Genomic DNA, 14,709 nt, shown 5'->3' with positions numbered 1-14,709 from the left:
AAGTAGCAGCGAAAATAATGTTATGGTTGGGGGTCACCACAACATGAGGAACTGTATTAAAGGGTCACGGCATTAGGAAGGTTGAGAACCACTGAACTAGAGGCTCTTTTAGACCAGCCCCCCATTCATGATCACTGGAGCCCCTATGTTCACTTCCTCTGCCTGCCCATTGGAGGAATCTCCCTTCTCTTCAGGGCTCGCTCAGCTTCTGTCTCTCTATGCCCTGCAACCCTTCCCTCTGGTTGCAGTCCCCGGGGGCCTTGGAGACTCTAGCTGGTTGCAGCTCCCGGGAGCCTCTCCTCCTGGTCCCATCGCCCCTCTCCTGCTCCTGGAAGCCTAGCCTGGCTTCCTGGTTGGGCTCCTGTAGGCCTTGCGCTGATCACTTCTAACCTCTGCCCCCCTGTGCGCCTCCCACACCTCATTCTCTGAGACTCTGAGTTAGCCACGATGCTGCTCTGCCACAGCAGCCTCCGTCCTCTGACCGTGACCTTCACACTGTCCTATTCTCTCTAGCTTGGTCTCACAAGTCAATATTAATTCGATAATTATTTATCAAGTGTCTGTCATGTGAAATGCAGCCAGCTAGAATATTCATTCATTCATTGAGCAAATGTGCAGTGAGTGCCTATTTTGTGCCAGGCAGCATTTCCCACTCCTTTCAGTCGTTGCCCTGCCCTGACATCCCTGCATCAGACATCTCAAACACAGCTGTCCTCATGGGCAGCCCAGGGCTGTGCAGCATTAGGAGATAAGGGTGCAGACACAGGGCAGGCCCTGACTCCCCCAGCCTAGTGTGAGCTCTAGCAGTTGCTCTATCTATCCTGTTATCCTCCTGAAACTGCACTTGGCAGAGCGTCTAGCAAGCCGGCCACCACTGACTCCTCAGCCTGCAAAAGTGCAAGAGCACTGGGCATTCACCAGCCTGCCAGGAAGTGTCCTTTGTCCCCACCCTGCCCCCACGCATCGACTCCGTGCTCCTTCCTAGTCTCCCTGCCCTGCACTCATACCCAGCAAGCACTCTGCCCACGGCAGTAGCTTTTCATGAATTACCGCAGGCTGGACTTGGCACTGACACAGACCCTCTGTGTGAATGCTTCCGGGTGAGCCACATTGGCCCTTTCCCTCTGCAGAGCGAATGAAGAGCAGGAGGCTTGGACTAGGGCCGTGGTCGGCAACCTGCGGCTTGCGAGCCACATGCGGCTCTTTGGCCCCTTGAGTGTGGCTCTTCCTAAGCCTTAGGAGTACCCTAATTAAGTGAATAACAATGTACCTACCTATATAGTTTAAGTTTAAAAAATTTGGTTCTCAAAAGAAATTTCAATCGTTGTACTGTTGATATTTGGCTCTGTTGACTAATGAGTTTGCCGACCGCTGGGCTAGGGGAGCCCTGGAAGCCAGGCCCACAACGGGGACAACATTCTTCTTCTCAGTAGACGCAGGCAGGGCTGGGGCTGGGGTGTCGGTAAAGAGCAGGAATCTGGGGTGTTCCTTTACGGTCCGGATGCTGCTCTCCAAGGGCCACAGTAGCAATGGGCATGGCAATAGGGCATTTCCTGTGTTTAGCAGGTGGTGGGCACAAAGGCCCTCACCCCCATACCCAAGGCTCAGGGGCGACTGGGGTGGGCCAGGAGGTCGAGGGCACTGCATTGGCAGCTGGCAGCGGCTGCCTCTCCCAGCCTGTTTTGCTGCCCCGGCAGCTGGGAGAAGTTTGGGTTTGGTGGGGATTAGCAGGAGGGCTGCAAGAAGGGCCTGTGCTGCCCAAGAATGCTGATCCGAGCGTAGTTAAGTAGAGGAGCCTCAGCACACAGCGGAGCTTAATAAATCCCGGTTGCTGGCGGAAGTTGGGGGTGGGGCAGCGTCCCTGAGGCGCTCGGCGCCCTGGAAGCCACCATGGAGCTGGTCTAGCCTTTTGGGTGAGAAAGGGAAGCTCCAATTCCCCAACAGGGACTGTCCCCAGGCTGTCGTCTCTGAGGAGTCACCAGTACTTCACCATTCAACTACTCACGGAGAGGTAGGAAGAGAGGAATGGAGGGAGGAAGTAAGGGAGACAGGGAGGGAGGGAGGGAGGAACGAAGGAACGAAGGAAGGAACGAACATTTACAGCAGGGGAATAATTTGCCCTGGGGAAGCCACACACCTGTTTGTGACCTCCGAGATCCAGGGCTGAAGAATCTGGCGGGAAATCTCAGCATCCATAGTAGAGACTAGCCAGGGGTGGGCAAACTTTTTGACTCGAGGGCCACAATGGGTTCTTAAACTGGACCGGAGGGCCGGAACAAAAGCATGGATGGAGTGTTTGTGTGAACTAATATAAATTCAAAGTAAACATCATTACATAAAAGGGTACGGTCTTTTTTTTTTAGTTTTATTCATTTCAAACGGGCCGGCCGTAGTTTGCCCACGGCTGGACTAGGCCAAGGTCTGGTGTCCTTAAGGCCTTGGCTGGGCCACTGGGCTATGGCGAGATTGATATGGGCTTCCCTGGGCTAGATCTGGCGGGAAATCTCAGCATCCATAGTAGAGACTAGGCCAAGGTCTGGTGTCCTTATGGCCTTGGCTGGGCCACTGGGCTATGGCGAGATTGCCATGGGCTTCCCTGGGCTGAGCTGGTTCCCAAGGAAACCAATCAGGATGGGGGGAATCATGGGAGGAGTTAGGGCAGCAGTGGAGTAGGTGGGAGGGCAGAGGGGTTGAGGTCGCCAGAACATAGGCTCCTGGGGAACATAGTCTCTCCTGCGAGTGCTAAACTTTGAGGCCAGTTGGCTTTTGGAGGGCCCTCCTCCCCACTCTCAGGGCTGCTGGAGTGGCTTGCGCATAGGAATGTCTTCCATGTGAGTTTCCTGCGGGGAACTCACTCTGGTCCCCCTGCCTTCTTCCCACTAGGATTGCAGGAGGCTGAGCCCGCCCCTCAGGGGAGGCCCTGCTGCACTGCCCCGCGATGCTCATTATCTGAGAGCGCCAGCTGCTCTCTGGCGCTGTGTCCTCAGGAAAGCCGGGGCCAAGGGGGGCAGGGCTCGGGCACACAAGGGCCTCTGGAAGGAGGCCCACCTCCTCCTCGTTCCGGGAGGTCTAATCTCATTACTGTCGGACCCAGTCTGACTTGTTTCCTCAAGGCCTGCCCAGCTGAGCACATCTCTAGGTCGCCTCTCAGAAACCCAATTTCTTCCACTGTCGAAAAGGACAGTGTCTGATGAAGTCCCCAAAATGAGAAAGGAAGCGAGACGCAGCGCCCCTCCTGAGACCGGGGCAGCCGTTTTAATAACGTTCCCGTTGTGCTGAGGGCAAGCAGAGCCGAGCATAATCTACTCAAATGCACAGGAGAACCTCACTTTGGAAAATTAGGAATCTGCATTACAAAATTCCCAAGCCCCGCACCTTCTTTATAATAAATTAGAAATTTTTTTCAAGGCGGGTTTTTAACTTGGCAATTTCATTTTTGAAGTTTGGGGAATAACGTTATTAACATGGCGGAGGCTTTTTTCTCTCCTCCCATTTGAGTAGAGCAGCATTCGCGGCGCTGGCCCCATGCTGTATGGGGCACACCACGTGGATGATGGCCAGTCAGCCCCCACCCCTCAGTCCATTTCAGCCCAACATGAGGCAACTCGTGATTGCTTGTGCGGATGTCACTCTGTGTTTACTGTGCGCTAAAGACAGACCGTAAGCTTAGAAAGTACAACAGCAGCGACCACTGGACACAACCCTGTGGCCTGCTTCTTCCTGCCGGGGCTTTCTGTTACGTTCCATCAGGGTCGCGCCCCTGCTGCTGTTTAATCACAGCACCTCACGTCCCATGCGGTAGCTGGGTCCTTGGTCCAGACAGACCTCCCTGAGAGCAGGGGTGCGTCACCTGGGCTCCCACAGCCCTCCTGCCACAGCTCAGCACCCCGATTCTAAGGAACTCTCCAAGTTACTACATTCTTTACTGTCGCTTCCTCCCAGCAAGCGGCACTACAGCCCCTCCCAGAATCCCCGTGGTACACAGTGGCCGTCTTGCTCCTTCTAGGCATACACCCCTCATTCATGTGCTCTCTCTCCACCTCTGAGAGGTCCTTCCAGTTCTCCCATTTCCTGTAACATTCATTCCACGTGCAACATCGCCGACCAAGCAAAGTTCTCCCTCTGGTACCTCCACTGGCAATTTCAGGAAGCCCTCTGGATTTACCAGTTCCCCCCCTCCTCACCTTATCCACACACAAAAAACCTATCCCCACTCTTCCTCAAAGGTAGACACATACACACCGTTCCTCAAATATCTTTGCCCTTGACTTATAGGAAGACAAATACTGCATCTGGTCTAGTTGTGTGTGTGTTTAGTGCTCAGTCTTCCTCTGTCTGCGTGGCCCCAGCACATGGGGCCGCATGAGCATTAGACTAGAAAGCAGAAACCCTGGTGGGGTCGGTCTCATCCACCAGGCGCAGCCCCTATGAACGAGGGCACTCAGTTGACAGTTTAGGAACAACAAGTTAAAGGGTAGATGGGTAGGTACGTATGTAGCATGACTTGGTGGTGGGTGATGTTTAAAGGGTTTGGCAGTTCATCAAGGATGTGGCCTCCTTGACCAGAGGGAGGCGGGGCACACAACCAGGACTACAGGGCTGTCTGGGGAGCTCATGTCAGAAGTCAAGCATCTCCTTGGGACCCTTGGGCAAAAGCTGTGTTCCTCCGTCCCCTCTACCCCTCTGCAGCCCACAGATGAGGAGAATGGTGTCCAGGACCCCAAGAAACTGTGCTTGGAGATTGGGGGTCAAGGTGATGCTGTCCTACCTTTCCTGTCACAGGGAGGCTGAGCTGGGCCAGCCTGTTAGGGAGGCCAGACCGCTCCATTCCTCCGAGTGCCTCCTCGCCCTCCCTCTCCCAGCGCCATTCCCACTTCGGTGGCTCAGGGGAGCAGACGTCCTGTGGAAGCTGGGCCTTTGATTAGTCATTGGGGTTTCCATGCTGATTTCACAGCTGGAGACAGAGCGGGTGTCGAGGGCCCTGGCTGTGAATGGCCCCTGCCCAGGCCTTGCAGCTGTGGCCACAGAAGCTGGTTCAGATGTTTTCACACTTTACAGCCCTCTCATCTCTTTAAGGGCTGGAGCCCCCCGCCTTGCAGGCCCTCTGCTCGGCTGCCTGTGAAACTCATTGGCTTTGCAGCAATGCAGTCAATTCAGCAGCTTTGAAGGTCCCCCTAAGCCTTTTCTGTGGCTGTGATTGACAGCTCCCGTGCCCCTGGGGGCAGCACCCCTGGGACCATCTGGGCGACCTGCCTGCCCTTGCTTTGACTCATCCAAACAGACTCCAAACAGACTCTCCTCTTTCTTTTTTTATGTTCCGCTGGGTTTTTCTCTCTCGGTGCACAGTGACCTCTCTCCCTGGCCGCTTGGGCCACCAAGGTCTTTAAACTGGACATATCCCTGAACTCCAACTCACTTAAGACCCGGAGTCCTCCTGTGTAAAGGCAAGGCAGCCTCAGGTCCCACTGTGGTCCTTTATGTCCCCATTTAGGGAGAAGGCGGGCCAGCGAACACTCACTCACTCCAATGGCCTTGTCCAGAGTTTTTATCTGATGAACTTGTTACCTGAATTCTGATATTTACCCAGAGAACAAATTTTATTGTCTATCCTCTTGCTACCAAGCAGGACGAGTGCCCTAAACAGCTACAAAAATAGTTAATGGCCCAAGTATACGAAGCTTAAAATAAATCTGGGAACAGGTGGTCAAGTAGCCACCGGCCGAGGAGCTGGGGACGCGCTGCCCCCCTCTCCCAGGAGATCGAGGAGCTCCGGTGTCTGCCTGGCCCGGCCGGGGGGAGGGGGGGACGAGTAGGGGCCCAAGGGTGTTTGCTGTCCTTGGAGTTCTTGATCTGAAGGAGGAAGAGTGGGATGACTCTACAGAGTAGAAATGCAGGAATCCTAGGCTTTGTCCCAGCCCTATTGCTGAGGAGTTGTGTAAACTTAAGCGAGTAATTTCAGTATGATTCCTTTCACTCATCCATTCAATAAATACTTTTTATTAGGTAGAAACACAATAGGCATATCAAATATGTGTTTCCAGCTATAAACACCACACACAGACACACACACACACACACACACAGTGTGCATACACATTGCAATCTGATACGCCCCCTAAGGGCCTCCTAGAAATCACTGGTTTGGCACTATTATATGAGCAAGGGTCCACCTAGAAATGGGTGGAAGGGTGAGGCACACACAGTTCCTAGGAAAGTGCAATAGCTGGGAGGAGAAAGACTCAGGTCCAAGTCCACGGCCTCCCTTCTATTAGCCACATGTCAGCAACACCCCAGAAGTGCAGGCAGGGCCAGCGAACATTTACAAGCCTCCTTTTGTAAACCACTGCCTAGAAATTCTATTAAAAGTAATTAGTTCATTAAGACCCCCGTGGTACACCGCTGAGGAACTCCCCTGGGGTCTGTTCTTTCCAGTCGGCCCTGGGATCAGATGTAGGTGACCCAGGCCTGCTGTTCCAGGAGCCTCTTTGAGCTAAATTGGGCTGGCCTGGCTCAGCAGCCAGCCCTTCCTGCTCTGTGTGGACTGGGTGGGGGAGCGTTGGGGGAGCCCTCATTGACCTCATCCCTTTTTGGATCCCTGAGTCTTTTAACACATCACTCAGCCCCTCATTCGGTCAGTCATTCAATCACTTAACAAACACACTGGGAGCCCCCCATGACCAGCATGGCAATGGGAACTGGGAACCAGTCCACAGGGAGACAGGCAGATAGGGCCCCGCGGTGTCACAGGTGGTAGGTTAACACACATACAGACCAGGCAGGGTCGTGCTACCTGGGCTGGGGGCATGCAGAATTGGGAAAGGCCTCCTGGGAGACTCAACTCCGGCTGAACTGGGAAAGGAGTGGCTTCTTCACGGTCAGGGGGAGGCCGGGGGCACATGGACGTGCCCTGCAGAGGCAGCTGTGGCAGCGAAGGCACAAGACATAAGGCTTTAGGCATGTTCACACATCCCTACACAGTGGGGTCTGATCAGGGACAACGTAGGGGCAGGTGCTGGACCGGGGACCAAGCCGGGGTCAGGCCTCACCTGTAGCGCCTGGGGGCTGTGCCCCTTGTTGCTTCCCAGCTGTTCAGCCAAACCTTGTATTTACCAAGTGACTTCAGGCCCTGACCTCCCCCAGGTCCTTGGACTCTCCCGGTTGGAGGAAACCAGGTCTCACCTGCCAGCCCTGGCGCGCCAGGACTGCCGGCTCCTGGCCAAGCCCAACGTGGCCCCAAGTGGGCCAGGGCATGCAGCCCCGTGTTGTGGCCTGAGAGGGCAGGCACTGGTAGGTGGAGGGCACAGAAGAGGGGCTCCACATAGGAAGACATGCTGAGAAGGTGCAGGCCTCAGCTGTCTAGGGTTTGCAGAAAGGACCCTGCGAGGAGGTGGTGGGTGTAAAGTCACAAAGAGGAAGGCCATCTGTGGGGGAAGGGTATATGGAGAGGGATATGGGGGTGAGGTGCTGGGGTGTTTTGGGGAGGGTGTAGGGTCCAATGCAGAGGGGAAGCACCCATTGTGTGCAGCACACCCTCCCCTATAGCCCTGGGAAGAGGTATTGGCTGCTCCACTTTTACTTGATGGGAAACTGAAGCTCAGAGGAGCTGAGTCTCTTGCCCAACGTGACGGATAATGCCACCTTCCCCCTCTCCCACTTCCCTGGGTGCTTAGGGCAAGCAGGTTCCTCCAAGGGCGGGACCCTTGGGTAGCCCACACGACAGAAGCAAAAGTGGCTGCCCTGAATGTGGGCTGCAGCTTGTATGGATCATGTAACTACCACATGCCAAGTACTTCCAAGTACCAGCTTTGTATGCCTTCTCTCATTTACTTCTAACAACCCCGTACCTTAGGTATCATTGCACCCATTTTATAAACGAGGACCCCAGATCAGAAAGGTTGAGTAACTTGCCTGGGTCACATAGGTGGAGTGCCAGCGCCTCATGCTGTCTGATTGTCTCAGCTCTGGGCTGGCTGCCACCACTCCCCTGCATCAGCGACTGTGACTTCTCCGTTGTAGCCGGAGGCATTCAGGGTCAAGAAAGTAATTCTGGCCCAGCGGTGTGGCTCCGTGGTTGAGCATTGACCTATGAACCAGGAGGTCATGGTTGATTCCTGATCAGGGCACATGCCCGGGTTGTGGGCTCAATCTCAGTGTAGGGCATGCAGGAGGCAGCGATCAATGATTCTCTCTCATCATTGATGTTTCTATCTCTCTCTTCCTCTCCATTCCTATTAACAGTAATTAAAAAAACAACAGTAAATCTGCAGCTAAAAAGGTATGTTTGGTGCAAAGGCCTAGTACTCCCACCAGTCATCCCTGCATCAGTAGATAGCTGGGCACACTCTATACTGAACACCAGGCTGCAACAGGAGGCAGGAACGACAGGTTTCTGTCGCCTACTACTCCCACCAGTCATCCCTGCATCAGTAGATAGCTGGGCACTCTCTATACTGAACACCAGGCTGCAACAGGAGGCAGGAACGACGGGTTTCTGTCCTCCAGGGTCCACAGTCTGGTGGCAGTGTGCTTGGGGCCATGGGAGCCCAAAGCAGGGGCCTGGTCTGTCCCTGGTGCTCAGCCAGTGCCCCCTGAAGGAGACAGCGGTCCCCCAGCGGGTTGTGGGCTCAATCTCAGTGTAGGGCATGCAGGAGGCAGCGATCAATGATTCTCTCTCATCATTGATGTTTCTATCTCTCTCTTCCTCTCCCTTCCTATTAACAGTAATTAAAAAAACAACAACAGTAAATCTGCAGCTAAAAAGGTACGTTTGTTGCAAAGGCCTACTACTCCCACCAGTCATCCCTGCATCAGTAGATAGCTGGGCACTCTCTATACTGAACACCAGGCTGCAACAGGAGGCAGGAACGACGGGTTTCTGTCCTCCAGGGTCCACAGTCTGGTGGCAGTGTGCTTGGGGCCATGGGAGCCCAAAGCAGGGGCCTGGTCTGTCCCTGGTGCTCAGCCAGCGCCCCCTGAAGGAGACAGCGGTCCCCCAGGAGGGTGGTGGGAGGCAGGGAGTACCACTGGCATTTCACTAATGAGCAGACCAAGCCCCAGCAGGTCCAGTTACACATGCAGGGTTGCCCAGCAGTGAATGGCAAAGGCAGAGCTCCATTCTAGCTGATGTCAGTGTCTTCTGCAAACTACTCTGGTAGTTTGTTCTAGAAAAACCCTGGTGTCATCCCGATTCTGAGCCACCTGCTCACCTCCCATGAGCCCAGGAGAGGAATTCTGAATGGCAGCTGGCAGCAGGCAGTGGTCGACCCTGCTCAGTCCTGGGCATCCTAAAGGCTTGGGTTTCTCAGGCCTTAGTTCTCCCAGCTTCTCCCCGGCCTCTGAAGGAAGGAATCCCGAGCCACCTTCAATCAATAAACCCCCCATGCCTTCCTATGTGGGCTCCACACGAAGGACTGCTGCTGGCATGACCAGTGTTTGGAGAAGTGACTTGAACTCATGTAGGAGCTGTCTGTGCGGGGTGGGGAGCAGTGGGGAGCAGGACCTGGATGGAAACCCGAGAGCATGCGCTGGGAAATGAAACTCCATTCTGATTCCAGTGCCCTTCCTCTCTGTCCTCTTTTCTACTCGGGGGGGTTGGGGGGGGGTCTTCCCATTCTCCTCTTCTAAGAAAAGTAATTACATACAATAATTCACATGGTGTGATTTAATCAGAAAGCCCTTGACTCTTGCCCCCAACGTTTGCAAAAACTGTCTGTGATCTCCAGAAGTTTCTTCACCTCTCCTGTGGGCTTCTGTTTTCTCATACATACTAGTAGAATGGGGATCACACTAACCTATTGCACAGATTATTGTTAAGCACTAAAGCTTGCAGAGATGTTTTATTGGCTCGTTAGAGCACAAGGTGCCCACTCTCCCCCTACAATTGCACAAGGATGATGCTTAACAAAAAAGAAAGCATCAATTGGGCATTCCAATGCCAATAAGAGCCGGCAGGCAGGTGTACTGCTTCCCAGCCTCCCCTCACCCTGGAGCATCTGCTCACTTCCTGGTCAGACTAGACTGCCAGCCCCCGGGTTTTGCATGCCTATAAGCAGAGCTCTGGGTGGAGGTGAAGAGGCTTTGGTTTGCAGCATTTGCTATTTCTATGGTGTAATGCTCCCACCACGGACAATTTCAGGCTACCAATGTAATATTAACCATCTTGCAAAACTCCTGAAGATTTATGTTGGTTTCATGCCCAGCCGATGTGGCTCAGGGGCTGAGCATCAACTTATGAACCAGGAGGTCCTGGTTCGATCGATGATTCTCTTTCATCATTTGTGTTTCTCTCCCTCTCCCTTCCTCTCTGAAATCAATTTAAAAAATTTTTTAAGTTGGCTTTCATAGGCCAGAACCAGGGAGCTCCAAGCAGTCATTTAGCAGTCACACTCTGTCCTAGTCCACCCAGTCTCTCCCTGTTCCTGCTCTTCAGGCTGTACTTCCAGGTAACCACCCCCAAATTCACCATAAGTCACCATACACCCCGCCCCAGACCTTATGGACAGCTGCTGGGCCTTTCCCGTTGAGCCCCAGTTCCTGAGGAAGGGTGTGTCTGGCTAGAAAAAGAAATCTACTAGTATTTGGAGATGAACACATTCTCCAGACCTGGAGGAAATGCAGAGTTTGCTGAATTGGCCCCCAGGAGCTAAATAAATGAGTCACCATCCTCCCGAGACTAGTTCTGCTCTCTTACCCCTCCCGCTTCTGAGCCCCAGCAACAGCCTCTCAGCCGGGCCTCTTGGGGTCCTAGAGTGTGGCCACCTCTGATTACACTTTATTCTGAGCTCTCTATAACCAGAAAGGCCTCCCCCACCTTCCCCAAAGCCCTGCCTGGAAAGGGGAGATGAGAGAAGGGGGAGCCCCTCCCCTCAGCCCTGTCTCCTTGCTCACTTTCAAGTGCACTAGGAAATTCTCCCTGAGTGGGCAGAGCGGGGCACCAGCCTGGCCTGTATTTCACCCCTGAATGGGCTGTGCAGACACAGCCACGCCTTGCTGTAGGAAAGAAGCACATCCTGGAAATCTCGTGGTCAATAACACCACCCTCCACGCTTGGAGCACTTCAGAGCTTCCAAAGCCCTTTTTCCCACGATGCATCATCGGATCCACGCCCCACCCCAACTCTCTGCAGGATAATAGTGGTCATTAAAGCACCCTCCTGGCGTCTGAACCTGCCGGTGTTGGAAGGGACTTCAGATGCCACCTAACCCGCCACCCACCTAGAAAGCTTCCTGACCCTCCACGGGGGCCCAGCTGATCAGCCGTCTCTGCATGGCCTTGTAGTAGCGGAAACTCACCCCCCTGGAGGCAGCCTATTCTGCCTTGGAGAGCGAGGCGTTGGGAACTTACCTGGGGAGAGACCAGATCTGTCTCCACGTTATAAAGATCTAATGCACTGTTTGTAATTTGATCCTTCGGGGCATACAGGACAGAATTAAATCTTTCTTTCAGACGACTCAGAGGGGCTTTCACGTCTCTCCATCATCCCCCTCTTACACATTTCAGATTCCTTCCAATAGTCCTCATAGGGCGCAGTGCAGGGTCCCTTCCCCGGTCGACGCTCCTCTAAACGTACCTCCTGCCCCTGTCCCAGCACCACGGGTGGCACTGGAGGCTTTGTGCGGACTGGGCCTCTGAGTGCAGCGTTAGCTGAGGCCAGTTTTCGCGTTTGTTTGTTCGACAGACATATTACACTTGGGACATAATGAGCCTGCTGTCAACTAAAACTGCCGCTGAACTGTGTCTCCCCTCTTCAGCACTTAAATTATTGATTTTTTTTTTTTTGGCCGAAGTGCTAAACGTGTTAAGTGCCGACTTATTAGATGAAAATGAATCTTGTTAGACTCAGAGTGTTGCCAACATCTATAAAGATCTTTTGGATCAGTTTCCTGTTACCCATGTTTGTTAAGCATTTCGTGAGACATCCTCTAAGTCAGGGAGAGAGTACTGAAGAGGAGGGCCAGGCAGAAAGTTATTCCCTCTCCTGGAAGCCTTCCTCACTCTGACACCTACCCTGCAGTCGTCGTCCTTTGGGGGAAGCTGACTAATTCACACAACTGTCCACCCAGCACGTCTCTCCATGTTTCCCACAAGGACATCTGGGAGGTACCAGGCTGAGGTCACTTACACCGTCCATGTCTACCACATCTGCCCCATCTGCCAGCTTAGAAGGTGTGTTAAATCCAGAAGCTGAGCCTCATTATAGCAGCCACTCGTCCCTGTGACCCCAGTGCCCAGCACAGTGCCCAGTACATGGCAGGGACCGGAGTAGCATTTGGAGAAATAATCCGTTGCATTTGTGAATGAAAGAAACTGGCCCAGGTTACTGTGGACATTAGCAATATTTAGTATTTCTGATTCCACCTTCTTTCTCTTTTAAATATTGGAACATTTGTTTCTACTTTCTTCCTTATCGCATCTCTTTAATACTCACGAATCCTAAAAGGGCACCAGTGTGCTTACTGATAAGATAATTGGAGGGTGGGAGAATTAAGGGATTTGCCCAAGGCCAAAAGCTAATAACAGAAGGCAGTAGGGCTCCAGGTACCCTGATGGCTGTCTAGCCTCTTGTGCACTGAGTTTGGGAAAGTTCCCCCAGCTTGGCCAATAATAGCAAAGCTATTTCATCCTAACAAAAAATGATGGGGACACCGTATAGTAAAGCAGGTATAGTTCTTTTATAGTCTCAGTCTCATTCATTACCCTCATTCATTAATTCAGCTCATTGGTTCAACAAATATTTATTGAGCCTCTACTAGTGGCAGGCAATTCGGAGCGCTAGGAATATAACTGTGAATCCAGTCCTTTTGAGCTTGAATTTTAGTTGGGGGCAGGAGAGATTTAAGCAAGTAGACATGTAGTACATGTCATGATAAGGGCTATGAAATAAGGCAGAAGAAGGGCGTTGCAAGGGGCGAAAGGGCTCTTTACTCTGAAGATGTGATGTCTGAGCAGAGACTTAAATGGAGAGAACGAGATAGCAGATGCCTTGGGGATATCGCCACCAGCAATACTGTGCTGTGTTTGTGGAAGTACAATACTTTTTCTTCCAGAAAGCAGGGACCTAGATCCTATGATAAACTTTTAAGCTATAAAATACCTGCTGCTTTCGAGGTGGATTCATTCATTTACCCTCACATTTATTTTCTCTACAAACACTAAGCGTCTACTCTGTGTCGGGGATGGGTGCTGGGGGTGAGGGTGTGGGCGAAGCTTTAGTGCAGGAGGCAGACAAGTCTATGAGCCCAACGGCACCGGGGCAGCGCTGTCTCGGTGCGACAGACAGGCGAGACATGTCACCATTCATGACATTTGAGGGATCCCTCTGACTAAAGAAAATATAACATAAAAGCATTATCTTCTGTAGTGATGGTTATCAGAAGTTTTAAAGCCATTTAAGCATTTCTTCAAATGAAATCTTAAACAGGAAATTCAATATATAATATTAAAAGGAGTTTCTCTGATTATAAAAAATATATATATATTAAGGCCCTAGAGCAGCGGTTCTCAACCTGTGGGTCGCGACCCCTTTGGCGGTCGAACGACCCTTTCACAGGGGTCACCTAAGACCATCCTGCATATCAGATATTTACATTATGATTCATAACAGTAGCAACATTACAGTTATGAAGTAGCAATGAAAATAATTTTATGGTTGGGTCACAACATGAGGAACTGTATTTAAAGGGCCAAAAGGTTGAGAACCACTGGGCTAGTACAACTTAAGAAGGTCTAGTTAGTTGTTGCTTTTCAAGAAAAATAGAAGAACAGTGTGACCATCTGTCAGTTGCTTACAAACTTCATGTCCTGATGGGGACCTAGCTTCCCCTCTGACATGTGCATGTCCGACAACTTGGGATCAGCAGGAGCAAGATGCCAGTCTTGTCCCCAGGAAGTCTGAAATAGTTAGAAAATGCCCCCAAAGCTCTATTAAAATGGATACTACACAGGATCTCTGCTTCCAGAAAAGATGGACATTAAAAGCCCTCCCTCCTTCACTGCATTAAGGAAAGCGTGTTCCTTTATGATTAATTTGCGATATCTCCTTGCTAGCTTCCATAGAGTCCCTTCACTTCAAGGAGATGATAAGCTTGACCCTTTCACAGGGGTCGCCTAAGACCATCCTGCATATCAGATATTTACATTATGATTCATAACAGTAGCAACATTACAGTTATGAAGTAGCAACAAAAATAATTTTATGGTTGGGTCACATGAGGAACTGTATTTAAAGGGCCAGGAGGTTGAGAACCACTGCCCTAGAGGCACCTTTAAAGCATGTAACAGGATGAAAACAACTGCTCTAACTAAATATTTGTAAGGGTTAAGAACAGAAGCCTGTGCAGTGTTGCTAAAACCCGCTTATCTTCAAGTGACCAGGTCAACCAAATCTGGGGACCATTCAGTTTTCAATTGAAACCATTAAAACAGTTACCTCTGGCTTGCATTACATGGAATAGACCTGCCCAGATGAGAACCACTCAGCTACTGGTATTTTTTCCTCCTCTTCAAGTTATCAAACTTAACACTGCCCAGTACATCCCAGATGACTCATCAGCACAATTTAAAGGGCTCATCATTTTTTTTTTCTGCTTCTGGACAGAGGTCACCACCTTAATTTGCATTAAGAATTATCTCTTTTTAAAAAAAATATTTTTTTAATTTCAGAGAGGACGTGAGAGGGTAAGAGAGAAACGTCAGTGATGAGAGAGAATC

At 51.6% G+C, this 14,709-nt stretch overlaps 1 protein-coding gene across 4 annotated transcripts in view; it reads left to right on the top strand.

Moving 5' to 3' along the window:
* Positions 1–14,709, top strand: part of PKNOX2 (PBX/knotted 1 homeobox 2) — a 291,449-nt gene that overhangs the window by 210,462 nt on the left and 66,278 nt on the right. The window lies entirely within an intron of this gene.

This window comes from Myotis brandtii, unplaced genomic scaffold (assembly GCF_000412655.1).
Source record: "Myotis brandtii unplaced genomic scaffold, ASM41265v1 scaffold325, whole genome shotgun sequence".
In the NCBI taxonomy this organism is placed as follows: domain Eukaryota; kingdom Metazoa; phylum Chordata; class Mammalia; order Chiroptera; family Vespertilionidae; genus Myotis; species Myotis brandtii.
This window is presented reverse-complemented; position numbering and strand designations above follow the sequence as displayed.